Source organism: Hyaena hyaena, unplaced genomic scaffold, assembly GCF_003009895.1.
Source record: "Hyaena hyaena isolate Hyena2069 unplaced genomic scaffold, ASM300989v1 scaffold_121, whole genome shotgun sequence".
Taxonomy (NCBI): domain Eukaryota; kingdom Metazoa; phylum Chordata; class Mammalia; order Carnivora; family Hyaenidae; genus Hyaena; species Hyaena hyaena.
Window position 1 is genome coordinate 1824230 of NW_024080753.1, and position 12689 is coordinate 1836918.

The window sequence follows — 12689 nt, forward strand, 5'->3', positions numbered from 1 at the left end:
GTTAGCGGTGGACGCCAACGGCAGAGAGAGATCTCTGGTGGAGTCCCGGCAGATTAACTTTGTGACCTTGGGCAAGTTAGTTGACATCTCTGAGGCTCAGATTCTCATCACATGAAAAAGAAGAATAAAAGCAGAAAAAAAGAAGAAGAAAATCACCTCCTAGGATTATTATGAGGATTTCGTAGGACTGCCTTCACAGTGCTCACAGTGCATGCCTGGCAAAGCAAACTCAAATAAGTGGTGGCGACTAATGTTTTTTCCTTCTGCTTCTTCTTAGATTGAACCTTTCCCAGTGAAGAAACTCAGACTATCTTGTCCTTGCCTTCCTGCTCTTCTTAGTCCCAGAATCATAGAATTTTAGGTGCAGGTAAGGGGCAGGAGACCCAGAGAGGACCAGGGGCTGGCCCAAGATCACACAGCGGTTTCATGAAAGAGGTAGATCTCTTGAATCCAAGTCTATGGATTTTTTTCCTCATCTCAGTAACAATACAGACCAATCCTATGATAACTGTAGTTAACTGTATTGTATATTTGAAAGTTATCAAGAGAGAAGATTTTAAAAATCCTGATCACAGACACAAAATTATAATTATCACTTTGGAATATATACGTGTCTAAAATCACTATTTTGGGGGCGCCTGGGTGGCTTAGTCGGTTAAGCGTCCGACTTTCGCTTGGGTCATGATCTCGCAGTTTGTGGGTTCGAGCCCCGCGTCGGGCTCTGTGCTGACTGCCAGCTCAGAGCCTGGAGCCTGTTTCGGAGTCTGTCACTCCCTCTCTCTCTGACCCTCCCCTGCTCACACTGTCTCTCTCTCTCTCTCTCCTAGAAATAAATAAAAAAACATTAAAAAAAAATTTAAAAAAATAAAATAAAATCACTATTTTGTACATATTAAACTTACATAATGTCATATATCAATTATACCTCAATAAAGCTGGGGGAAAAAATACAGACCAACCCTGCCTCTAAGAGCAGAGAACACAGGTGAGCATGGAAAAAAAAAATCCAGAAGGAAGGTCTACAGGCAGATGACTTAGGCAGGGAGGGGAGATGCTTTTCAGAATGCTGAGTTTAACAGCATCAATTCACCCACAATGACAGCTGCAGCCTGGGTTCTGTGACATCATTATCTCTCAGGAAGACAGTCAACAGACAGAAGCTCATCAGCAAAGGATACCAGGGTCCCCAGAGGCAAATCTAACTGCCGGACCTGGGCAGGTGTAGAGCCTTAGCTGAGAAGGGCCGCTGTCCAGGGATGGCCACTTCCCCCAGGGAAGCCCTTTCCAAATACTCCGACTCACTTTAGGCTTATTCTTGCTCCTCAAATGGCCATCCGAGGGAGAGGTCAGCTTCCCAGGGAAAACTGGAGAACACCCTCTTTGGACTGGTGAGAAGAGCTACTACCCCTTATAATCCACTGCGTCTGCAGCGCGTACAAGTCTGGTGGGCTTTCCATGGTCTCTCTGGGAATCTGCCCATGAGCACCTGGGGAGAGAATCACCGCTGGCCCCACAAGGCCAAGTACACGCGGGACCACGGCAACTTGACTGAGAGGTCTACCTTGGGTACCACCTGGCCCTGAAATGATGTCTCATTAGTGCCCTTCAAGTCAGGTAGTCTGTCCCAACTCAGAAGTTAACTCTCTTCTCCACCCACACGCCGCTCCCCCGGTCACAGGGAGCGCTTCGGTTTCAACATGACTTGTAATACCGTTTGCCTGACCGGCTGGGTTGGCAACCCCATGGCTGGCAGGCCACCCCCAAGGGGTATTATCTGCGAGCCAGTGACAAAAGTAGTTCTCAGCAAGTCTAGAAACATCCAGTTTCTCTTCAACACATCCTCCCTCCAAAGGAGGGCCAAGTCGTTTTCTCCAGGCTACGGGCGCCATGTCTCATTTCTGCTGAACAAGACACATTGTTGGGCAGCAGCCACAGTCCCTCCGCAGACACACCCAGACACCCTGGAAACCACAAAACATGCTCAGCAGGAAAATTATTTATACTCCATATTTCCTCATTTATTTAGGTAGAAACAAAAATACGTTTTAAGTTGCATTTGAGTACTTTCCATTTTCAATGTGTTTATTTTCTTTATGATTTTTTCTGGATACAAAAGAGAGGCACGGTCATAGAAATTACAAAAAATTAAGGAGTAAAAAGTGGGAATTACACAACATTTCATCTCTCTAAGAATTGTTTAACACAGAGGTGTTTTTCTACCACATTATTCTCTGCAGATACAAATTTAAGAAAAGATTTGAGATCATAACATACACATAGTTCCTCTTATGTTTTTCATTTAATATCATAGCATAAACATTTTTCTGTGTATTAAACTCAAACAGGGGTTTCAATGATTGCATACGAGTCCGTATGGACTTTAGCCAAGCCCCCTACCGATGGACGATGGGCGTAGAGGCAACATCAGTTTTCATTATTATGTGCAACACTGTGCTAAACGTTAATCTTTGTGCATATCTTTGGTTGTAGAAGAGGAATTACTGGATCAATGGATTGGGCATCTGCGTGTCTTTTGCTCACTACTGCAAAATTGCTTTCCAGAATGATGATGCCATGTAGCTAATGCTCCAAGCACCCTGCTCCCAGACTTTAGTGCACACACCACCCCCACCTTCCCAAGCTGTGGGGTCAGGACGTCATAGGCTTTTGTTATTTTATAAAACACTAGCTACTGACTTCAAGAATCAGAGAGAGAGAGAAAGACTTCCATTCCTGGGACACCTGGGTGGTTCAGTTGGTTAAGTGTGTCTGACTTTGGCTCAGGTCATGATCTCACCGGTTCATGGGTTTGAGCCCGGCGTCGGGCTCAGAGCTCAGAGCCTGGAGCCTACTTCAGATTCTGTGTCTCCTACTCTCTGACCCACCCCTGCTCATGCTCTTTCTTTCTCTCTCTCTCAAAAATAAATTTAAAATATTTTTTTAAAAAAAATTTTAAAGGCTTTGGGGCGCCTGGGGGGCTCAGTCAGTGAAGTGTTCAGCTTTGGCTCAGGTCATGATCTCATGGTTTGTGGGTTTGAGCCCCATGCCTGGCTCTGTGCTGACAGCCTGCTTCGGATTCTGTGTCTCCCTCTCTCTCTGCCTCTCTCCCACTTGCACTCTGTCTTGCTTTCTCTCAAAAATAATAAAAATAAACATTAAAAATATTTTAAAAAATACTCCATTCCTGAGAGGAAGTGGTAAGACTGTTATCTAGGAGAGAGAAAAGGAAAAAGAGACAGAGGATTTTAAATTTCATTTGTTATTTTTAAAGTTTATTTATTTATTTTGCGAGAGAGAAAAAAAGCATGCACGGGAGCAGGGGAGGGGCAGGGAGAGAGAGAACCCCAAGCAGGCTCTGTGTGGTCAGCGCAGATGCCGAGCTCGATGGCATGAACCACGCCATCGTGACCTGAGCCGAAATAAAAAGTCAGATGCTCAACCGACTGAGCCACCCAGGTGCCCTAAGACAGGAGATTTTTAAAAGTGACCAAGAACATCACAAAATAGGTTGTTTTAAGGAAACAGAGCCTGCTCAGTGCTTGGGTTAAAAGGAGAGGCCATCTGAGTCATAAAAAATCCGGGGGAGGGGGGATGGAGAGTCACTGTTTCATAATGAAGGGCTGGAGTTTCGGTTTTGCAGGATGAAGAGTCTTGAGATGGAGGGTAGTGAGGGTCCCGCACAGCATGGAACGTACTTAATACCACTGAGCTGTACGCCTAAAAATGGCTAAGACGGTATATTTTCCACAATAACATTCAGGAGGAAAAAACTCCAACGGAATCAAGGGAGAGAAGGAGGTAGTGACACTTCCTCTGGGGGAGAAGGTGGGGGTGTCCTCAGGGGAGAGGTAGGGATGGACGGGGCACCCAGAGAGTCCCTGGGCAATTTGAGTGTTTAAAAAATTCACGTCTTTTTAAAAAAATGTTTATTTTGAGAAAGAAAGAGAGAGCGAGCACGCACACATGCACATGAGTCGGGGAGGGGCAGAGAGAGGGAGAGCGAATCCCAAGCAGGCTCCGCACTGTCAGCGCAGAGCCTGACCCGGGGCTCGATCCCATGAACCGGGAGATCATGACCCGACCTCAAGAGTCGGACATTCAACCAACAGAGCCACCCAGGCGCCCCTGAGAGGTTCGCGTCTGTACAAAATAAACAGTCTGCAAAAGGCAACCGAAGAGAAAATTTATTCCAGATTTAGCAGAGCTGATTGCAGGGAAGTCGCCTTTCAGTGCACCCAGTGCATTCTGGATAGACTTGGAAAGAGCTCTCCCGGGGTATGGAGAGCTCGTTAACCTGCAAATGGGGGGGGGGGGGGAGACAAGACTTTATTTAAACCTCTAGTAAATTCTCTCCGGGATGCATTTCACAAATTGTTTATACCTTACACAGAAGTGAACTTATTAGACGTCCAAACGGTGGTGGCTTTCAGACGCCCCATATCTCGGGCTTCTGCCAGCGGGCGCGATGCTCGAGGCGGCCAGGGTGCCCGCTCCAGGAGCCCTTGGGTGAAGCCAGGTGGCCCTGCTCAGGGACAAGGCGACGCCCAGCTGGGAAGCCCCACACCAAAGGCTAATTTACATCTAGGCAGTAAGGAATAAGTCCCATTTCAAGGCACCTTATACCATGGACAAATAGAGGAAGCCCGAAAAGAGTGTCCACAGGCTCTGCAAACCACATCTGCCGCCATGCAGCCGTCGCCCGCTTGCTCTTCTTCCTCGCGGGTCCAGCAGAAGGATTTCCTCTGCTCTAACCTGAAGCCAAACCCCCCACGTGTGGCCTGGGTGCATCCCCTCCTCCCTCCTCGGGGGCTGCGCTTCTGCATCCCTTCCATCTCGGCTGCAGGAGCCGCAGCGGCGAATGAGGAGGCCAGGCGGCCCCCCGTGGTCAGACCCTCCTCTGGACCCCACCCCCTTCCGTTCCTGTTCTCGGCTCTTCTCCAGCAAAGACACCCAGGAGGCTTCTCCAGCCCCTCGGCCCCCCGCCTGTCCTGCGCCGCCGCCTCATCGCTCACCCAGGCGCCCTTGGCAAAGCCACGGAAGCGCCCACACGGCTGGGCCAGCGGGTCCACGACCGGCCACCCCACTGACGACCTCCTTCGCGAAGCCCCTTTCCCTTGGGTCCTGGAGATGCCGCTCTCCCGCTCACCGCTGCCCTTGCAGCCGTCCTCTCTGGTTCCCTTCGGCCTCCCCGACCTCTACGCATCAGCGGCCTCGAGATGACGTCCCCAGATGTCTTCTGTCGCCCTCGCTCCCCCAGAGAGCTCGGCCGGCTGCACAGCTGCAGACAGCAGCTCTGTGCACGGACAGCCTCCGAGCGGCCCTCGCCAGCCCAGCCTGCCCCGGCCGGAGAGGACGCAGGACGCCTGTGTGCAGGGCCGCAGTGCAGTGTCCGAGCGACCCGAGGAGATACGAGGAGCCCAGGTCATCAGCCTCGGTCTTCCGGAAGTTCTGGCCCTCGCACTCTGATCACTTCTGGCCACTCCCAGCCTAAGGGGGTGCCCGCCCCACACACTGCCGCCTCTTCCCAAGTGGTCCAGGTGTACTGGCCCCGGGACCCAGCATCCCTGCTGCACAGGGTCCTCAGTGAGGCCGGAAGGACCCCCGGGCCATCTTGCTACTCTCTTGTGCGTGAGGATCTACCTTCCTACGGCCTGATGAGCCTGGGCTTAGAGGCTCCGCATCGCTGCTCAGCCAGCATCGGTTTTTGGAAGTCACTTAACCTCCTTGGGTCTCAGTTTACTCATCAGAACAATGGGGATGTTGATGCCTACCTGTATTCGGAGGAGAACTGAGAGAGGGTAGCGCGAGCAGCAGGCACGGTGTCCAGCCCAGGCCCCCCATCGGTTTCCCGTCTCCTGCCCCTGAGGGCGCAGCCCAGCTGCCCTTACCTCCAGCCCTAACGGAACCTTCCCCCGGGCATCTCAGTTCTCTTCCCTCTTCAGGAGCAGAGCGGGGGTGAAGGTGTGTAGCGCGGGACCTCATATGCACAGGCCTCCCGAGTAACCTGCGGGGACACCCCCACGTGCCTGAGCCCCGACTGCAGGCTTGGAGCCACCACGGGTCCCAAGTAGGACCTGAAGTCTTGCGTGCATTTTCATCAACACGGTTTTGCTTTCAACTCTGAACGTGAAGGGTGGGGATGCAAGAGGTGTTATTCTGCTCTGTGGTCAACAAGAGATCCCAGCAGCCGTTGGACTTTGCCGAGAGGAGAGACCTTAAACGTTGTCACCAAACACGGAGAAAGGTTATGACGTGTGCCAGTGGATGTGTAACTAAAGTTACTGTGATAATCAATGTGCAATACGTGTGTGTGTCAGCTCAGCAGGCTGTCCGTCCTAAATGTGTGCAGTGTGACGTGTAGATTACATCTCCATAAAGCGGGGGGAGGGAGAGGAGACAAACAGTGGCTGAGTTTCCCCGGATAAAATCTTGCCATTTGAGCGGGAGGCAACCTGCCGTCACAGGACTCACGGCTGTAGTCAGTCAGCGCGCTGGTATCTGTGCGCTGCGTTTAGGTAGAACTAAAGAATGCGCTTCTATAATTATGATTCGTGTTTTAAGGCTGGATCGTTTCCATGAACTGAATTTATTTCCTAAATCAAAAACCACAACTTGCTCCTTCTTCTTCCTAATAAAAAGATGATAAGGAAGGCACGGGGCGCCTGGGGGGCTCAGTTGGTTAAGCCTCCGACTTAGGCTCAGGTCATGATCTCGCAGTCTGTGGGTTCGAGCCCCGCGTCGGGCTCTGTGCTGACTGCCAGCTCGGAGCCTGGAGCCTATTTCAGAGTCTGTATCTCCCTGTCTCTCTGACCCTCCCCTGCTCACGCTGTCTCTTTCAAAACCAAACATTTAAAAGAAGGAGGAGGGCCCGAGGGCCAGGGTGGGTCCACACGGTGGGCCCAGAGTTCACTGCCGCGAGACCCTGCCCAGGGCGAGCGGACCCCTCTGCCCCCGGGCCTGGCGGGATGGGGGGCGTGCAGCCTCCCCAGGCCTCCGTCCGTGCCCAGCCCCTCCTCCCGCCCTAGGAAGCCTCCTGGGCCCGGAAGGAGGGAAGGGACAGCCCCCTCCTGCGCTGCCGGAGGCGTCAGGCGCTCGGACAGGGACAGAACCGTGTTAGGTGCAGATCTCCCCGCCTTGTCCCGCCCGTACGGCCTGGCACCCGACGGGGCAGACAGAAGGGAGCGGGACAGAGGGGGTGACGGAGGGGGGCGGGGTGCGGGTGGCAGAGCCTCAGGGCCGCGGGCGGGGGAGGGAGGCTGTAGGCAGAGACTTACATAATGTGGGCGCCGCGGAGGCCCTAGAAACCAGGGTGGGAAAGTCCTCGCCTGGTGCGGAAGAGGTGGGCGGTACGTGTGGGGACACGCCCGGCCCCCACGGCCTCCGGCTGCCCTCACCTCTGCAAAGGGCCCCCCGCTGACCCCCTGCAGAGCTCCAGCTTCTCGCGGCCCAGCCTGGACCTCCCGGCCACCACCCCCCCCCGGCCACTCCCCCCCCCGGCCACCCTCCGGCCACCCCCCGCGGCCACCCTCCCGGCCACCCTCCTGGCCGCTGCAGCCCGAGGCCACCGCCCGAGGGGACCTCATCTCCAGACCCGCGGCCCGGCTGGTGGTCTTCACCCCTGCATCACCCCTGCGATGCTGTCACCTTCCCGTCCTGGGGGCCGGGCAGCAGGGGAGCGTGGGGAGGGACACACACACACACCCCTCCTCGGACCGCAGAGGCCGCTGACTTTATCACGGGAGGCCTGGACCTCCGTGGGCACAGGAGGAAGGAGGCAGCCCCGCGAGCCCTCCCAGAGCAGCCCCCTCACCCCGAGGTCGGGACGCTTAGAGCAGTGACCCTGGGGCTCAGAGGCCCTGCCAGACGCCGGGCCGCCCTCGGTCCAGACCAGCCAAGGACCTGCTCCTGGCGGGGCCCGGGTCCTGGGAGCCGCGCGCCGCCCCCTGCCCCCCACGCGCGCCCCCGCCCCCACGCCCCCTCCCCCCAGCCCTCCCCCCGTCCCCGCTCCCCCAGCCCCTCCCCCACGTGCTCCCCCAGCCCCTCCCCCTGCGCGCTCCCCCCCCTGCACCAGCTTCAGGGACTTCGCCCGCCTCGGGGCCCTTCCGCCGGGGGTTCCAAGGCCGTGACTTCGCTCACCAAGGCAGACGCGAGTTCGAGTCTCGGCCAGGCAGCAGGTGTCGTCCGAGCCCCTCCCCCCGCCAGAGTCCAGACAGGGGCCGCAGGCCGCCGGCGGGAGGCTGGCTTTCTGGGGTGACCGGCGTGGAGCTAAGGGGGCTGCTTCTGTGCAGGGGTGTCGGCCGGCGACGCGGAAGGAGGAGAAGCGGGCGGCACCGGGCCCAGCCCTTCCGGGACTCCCCAGACCCTGCGAGGGGCAAGCGTCCCCCAGGGCCCCCAGGAGGCCAGCGAGCCCGCAGCTGCCGGCAGCCCCGAGGCGCACGGCTCCCCCGGAGGCGGCCGGGCACCCGGGGGGGGGACGTCGGGGACAGAGGGACAGAGGCTTGTCCCGAGGAGTGACCTGTGAGCTGCCCCGGAAAGCTGCAGGGAGCTGTCATCCCTACGGGGGGGGGGGGGGCAGGCGCGAGGCGCGGGGCCCTGCGGCACCTTCACACCACGCGCCGCGCCCCCTCCCGACGGAGGGACGGCAGCCCCGGAGCCCGCGGTCCTACCCGGGGGGCCCACGGCTCCGGGGCGGGTCTGCCGGGTCCCTGCCACACTCACGCTGCGGGCCGCCGCGGCACCCCAGGGCGCAGGCCCGCGGAAGGTCGGGGCCCCTCACAGCGCCGCCCTCTGAGGTCAGGATGGCTTAGTTCTGGCGGGGGGTGGGGGGTGCTTACCTGGAGCTCCGTCAGGCCCCCGCGGCTGCCCCCCGCTCCTGGCCCCCGGGGCCGCCTGCCTTCCCTCTCCTGCGGCCTCAAAGCCCCACCCCAGTTTTTATTCTCTCCCTCTTTCACTCCTTTTCCTTTTCTCTTTAAAGTCCCTTCTCAGGGGCGCCTGGGGCGCCCAGATAGTGGCCCCTCCGGCTGAGCTGATCAGCGGGGGTGTGCGGCGAGGAGTCAGCATCCAGACTCCCGGGGGTCGCTCGGGGCGCTTCTTCAGCAGGAAGGCTGGCCTTCTAGAACTTTCTGGCCGACCCACCTGCCACCTGCACGGGATGGACTTTCACGTCATTTCACGTAAAGGATCTCCCATTTTGTGCACTGGGTTTGGATCCCTTAGAGGCTGTCTTGCAGGGGCCTCACCTGCAACGGCCCCTCATGAGGGTGACCCCGTGCTTCAGCTGGTGCGCCTTCTGCCTGACGGTGTTCAAGGTCATGCACGTGGGCTGGCCCCTCCTCAAGGCCAAGCCACCAGCCAGGTGCTTCATGATTCTTCTCCCCAGACCCCTTTCTGGAAAGTGTCATAGTGGCGGGCAGGACCCCCAGAGGGACCCAGCCTGGCGCAAGTCCCAGCGTCTCCACCGCCAGCCGGGAGACCTTGGGCCAGCTTTGAGCATTTTTAGACTCAGTTTCTTCCTCTGTAAAGTGACAATGGCAGCAGTAGCTTACCTCAGAGTGCTGTAAGAATTTTTTTTAATGTTTATTTATTTTTGGAAGAGAGAGAAAGGGCCATTGGGGGAGGGGCAGAGAGAGTCCCGAGCGGGCTCTGTGCCGCGCTGTCAGGGCTTGAACCCACAAACCGTGAGGCCACGACCTGAGCCGAAACCAAGAGTGGGTCATTCAACTGACTGAGCCACCAGGACTATAAGAATTAAGCGAGTATTTGTGACGCTCTCCTAGCCGGGCTGGCGCGCAGCTACGGTCCCCCGAATACCATCTGCGGTGCCCTTGGTACCTTTACCGGACGCGCCCCGCTGGGGCTTGAATGCAGGCCCGCGTCACTGCGTGGCCTCACTCTTCCCATGAAGATGCTTTTAATTTGCAGATTTCCATTCCTTAAAGTTCAAAACTCAACATCAGGAACTGACAGGAGGGGCCACCTGCTGTGTCTGGTTACCGCCAGGTAAGGAGATGTTTTCAGCCACCTTCCCTGACAGCCCGCTGACGGCGTTGGCTGGGCCTCCCGGGCCGCAAGCACCCAGCTCTCCTTCTTTCCGACAGAGGTCATCAGTCTGTCTATGCGAATAGGAAGAGAAGGCCAGGGGGACTCTGGGGAAATCCTCTTGAAATGTTTTCATTGTAGATTTTGAAAAAATTCAATGAACCATTTTAAGCAGCCTGAAAACTGACTTCTAGAATATTTAACCAGATGAAGCATTAAGATGAAGAAAGGTGGGGGGTTTTGTTTCCACTCCCCTCCCCCTAGCTTTTTACTTGGAAAAATTTCAAAGCTGAGAAGTCAAACGATTATTATAACCTTTACCTGGATTCACCAATACATGATTATAACCATATAACCTTTATCCAGTTTCACCAATTTTAACGATCTGCTACATTTGCCTGACGTCTTCATACAGAAACACACACACACACAGAGAAAAAGAATACATTACAGGCATCTTGATCTTGAACTCCTAGTTATGTCAGCATATATCTTCTAAGAGGAAGGACTCCTCCCACATAACCACAAAGCCATTACCACACCCAAGAAATGTAACATAGGGTCAATAATTTAATTTAATATATAATAATAAAGTTCATATTAAAATTTTCTCCAATTTCCCCCAATCCAATGGACAATCCAGAATCCAATCGAAGTTCAGCATTACATTTCCGGTTGATGGTCATGTTTCTAGTCATTGTTAATCTAAGGCAGGAGTTAAGAAACTTTTTTGTGAAAGGCCAGATAAGCATCTGTCTCAACTATTTACCTCTGCTCTTGCAGCACAAAAGCAGCCATTGATGGATTTTGTGTAAACAAATCGGTATGGATGGGTCTCAATAAAACTTTACTTACAAAGGTAGGATGTGGGTCAGATGTGACCTATGAATTATAGTTTGTCAAACCCTCATCTAAGACATTCCTCCCGTCTGTTTTTGCCGGTAAAGATAACTGATATTTTTGAAGAGTCCAAGCCTGGTGTCTTGTAGAATATCCCACAGACTAGGTTTATCTGGTTGTTTCTTCATGATTAGATAAGGTTAGAATGTTGGGCAAAAATTCAAGACAGATGAATCTGAGGACTTCACATTACATCGCACCAGGAGGCATGGAGGTCAGTCTGTCCCATTATTGGTAAGATTAAGTTTGATCTCTTGGTTAAAGAGGTGTCTATACGATCACTCCATTATAGAGGCACTTTCCCCTTCTTTAAAGGGGAAGTAATTAAATCGAAGTAATTAAAAAGTGAGGGGAACGTTTAGAACCATGTGAGTATTCTCTTTCAAAACTTTTCACCAAATCCTTTTAGCACTGATGGTCCAGGCTTTGATAACCCTTGACTACATGGATCCACAACTACATTGAAATTTGCAAAATTGTGATTTTCTATTTCTATCATTCCTCTACATTTGTGATCTGGCATTGTAGTGGATGCAGTGCTTTGCTTTCCCGGCTCCCCCTTCAGGACTGGGTACTCACTCCCCCAGCTGCTCGGGGCTCTCTGCTAAGAGCCTCCCCAAGAATCCCCCACACTGGAAAGAAACTGCCTTCTCCAAGGTTAGTGCTGCTCCCTGAGGACGATCTTCATCTCTGACGACGTAGTGGGAGGGAATACAGGGGTGCAAGCCCCCGCCCCAACTTAGGACAGCTCTGATGAGGCATGCGAACTGCAGAGCCCCCCACTGAAACAGCTCCCGCTCAGCCGTGATGGCGTCACACTTCCCCTCCCCCATCTGTCCAGTCCTGCTTTCCTATCTCCCACCACGTTGATCCTGGAGACCTTCCCCAGCAAACTTTCTGCATGCAAGTCTCCACTCTCCAGCCTGAAAATACAAAATGCACCTTCTTGAAGGCATATATGGTCTAAAAAAAGGAAAATGCTCATGCAGGGACAATGGGAATCGGGCCCGGATGCCAGCTTTAGTCTTACCAGCATTTATACAACTTTGTGAAGTTGAGTATGGCTTGTTCTACTCAAGGAGCAAAGAGACAGAAAAGAAACTGAGAACTTGCCCAAGGCAGTCTAAGAAGATAATGACCCTAAAGCTAGATCCCCAAAGGTCTTCGTCCATAGTAAAACCGTGACCTGATAGGGACCTGCCTACACTCCTACTCCAGGAAAGTGAAAGTCTTGATCCTTACTGTGGAGAGAGGAACTCGCTCTCTTATAATGTTTTAACCACGTGCTATTACCTCACATGAATTTGAAGACCTCATTTACTCTTTCCCAGTGGTCAGCAAAACCTCAGGTAATAATTTAAAGTGGTTTTGGAGGGGCACTGTGGTGGTTCAGTAAGTTGAGCATCTGACTTTTCATTTCTGTTCTGGTCGTGATCCCAGGGCTGTGGGATAGAACCCCATGTCGGGCTTTGCACTGGGCATGGAGCCTGCTTACGATCCTCTCCCTCTCCCTCTGCCCCTCTCCCCACCCCGTGTGTGTTCACTCTCTCTAAAATAAATAAAATGAAAAAAAAATGTTTAAGCTAAAAAGTCAGAGGACGGATGTATTTAGCCATAGAATAAATACAACTAAAGAGAGAATTAGAAAAGTAGAAGATAGAACTTAACCAAAATCTATGCCACAAAGACACAGAGCTTGAAAACATCAGAGATTTATGAAAACAAGGAGAGAAAGGCCAGTTTATAACTGA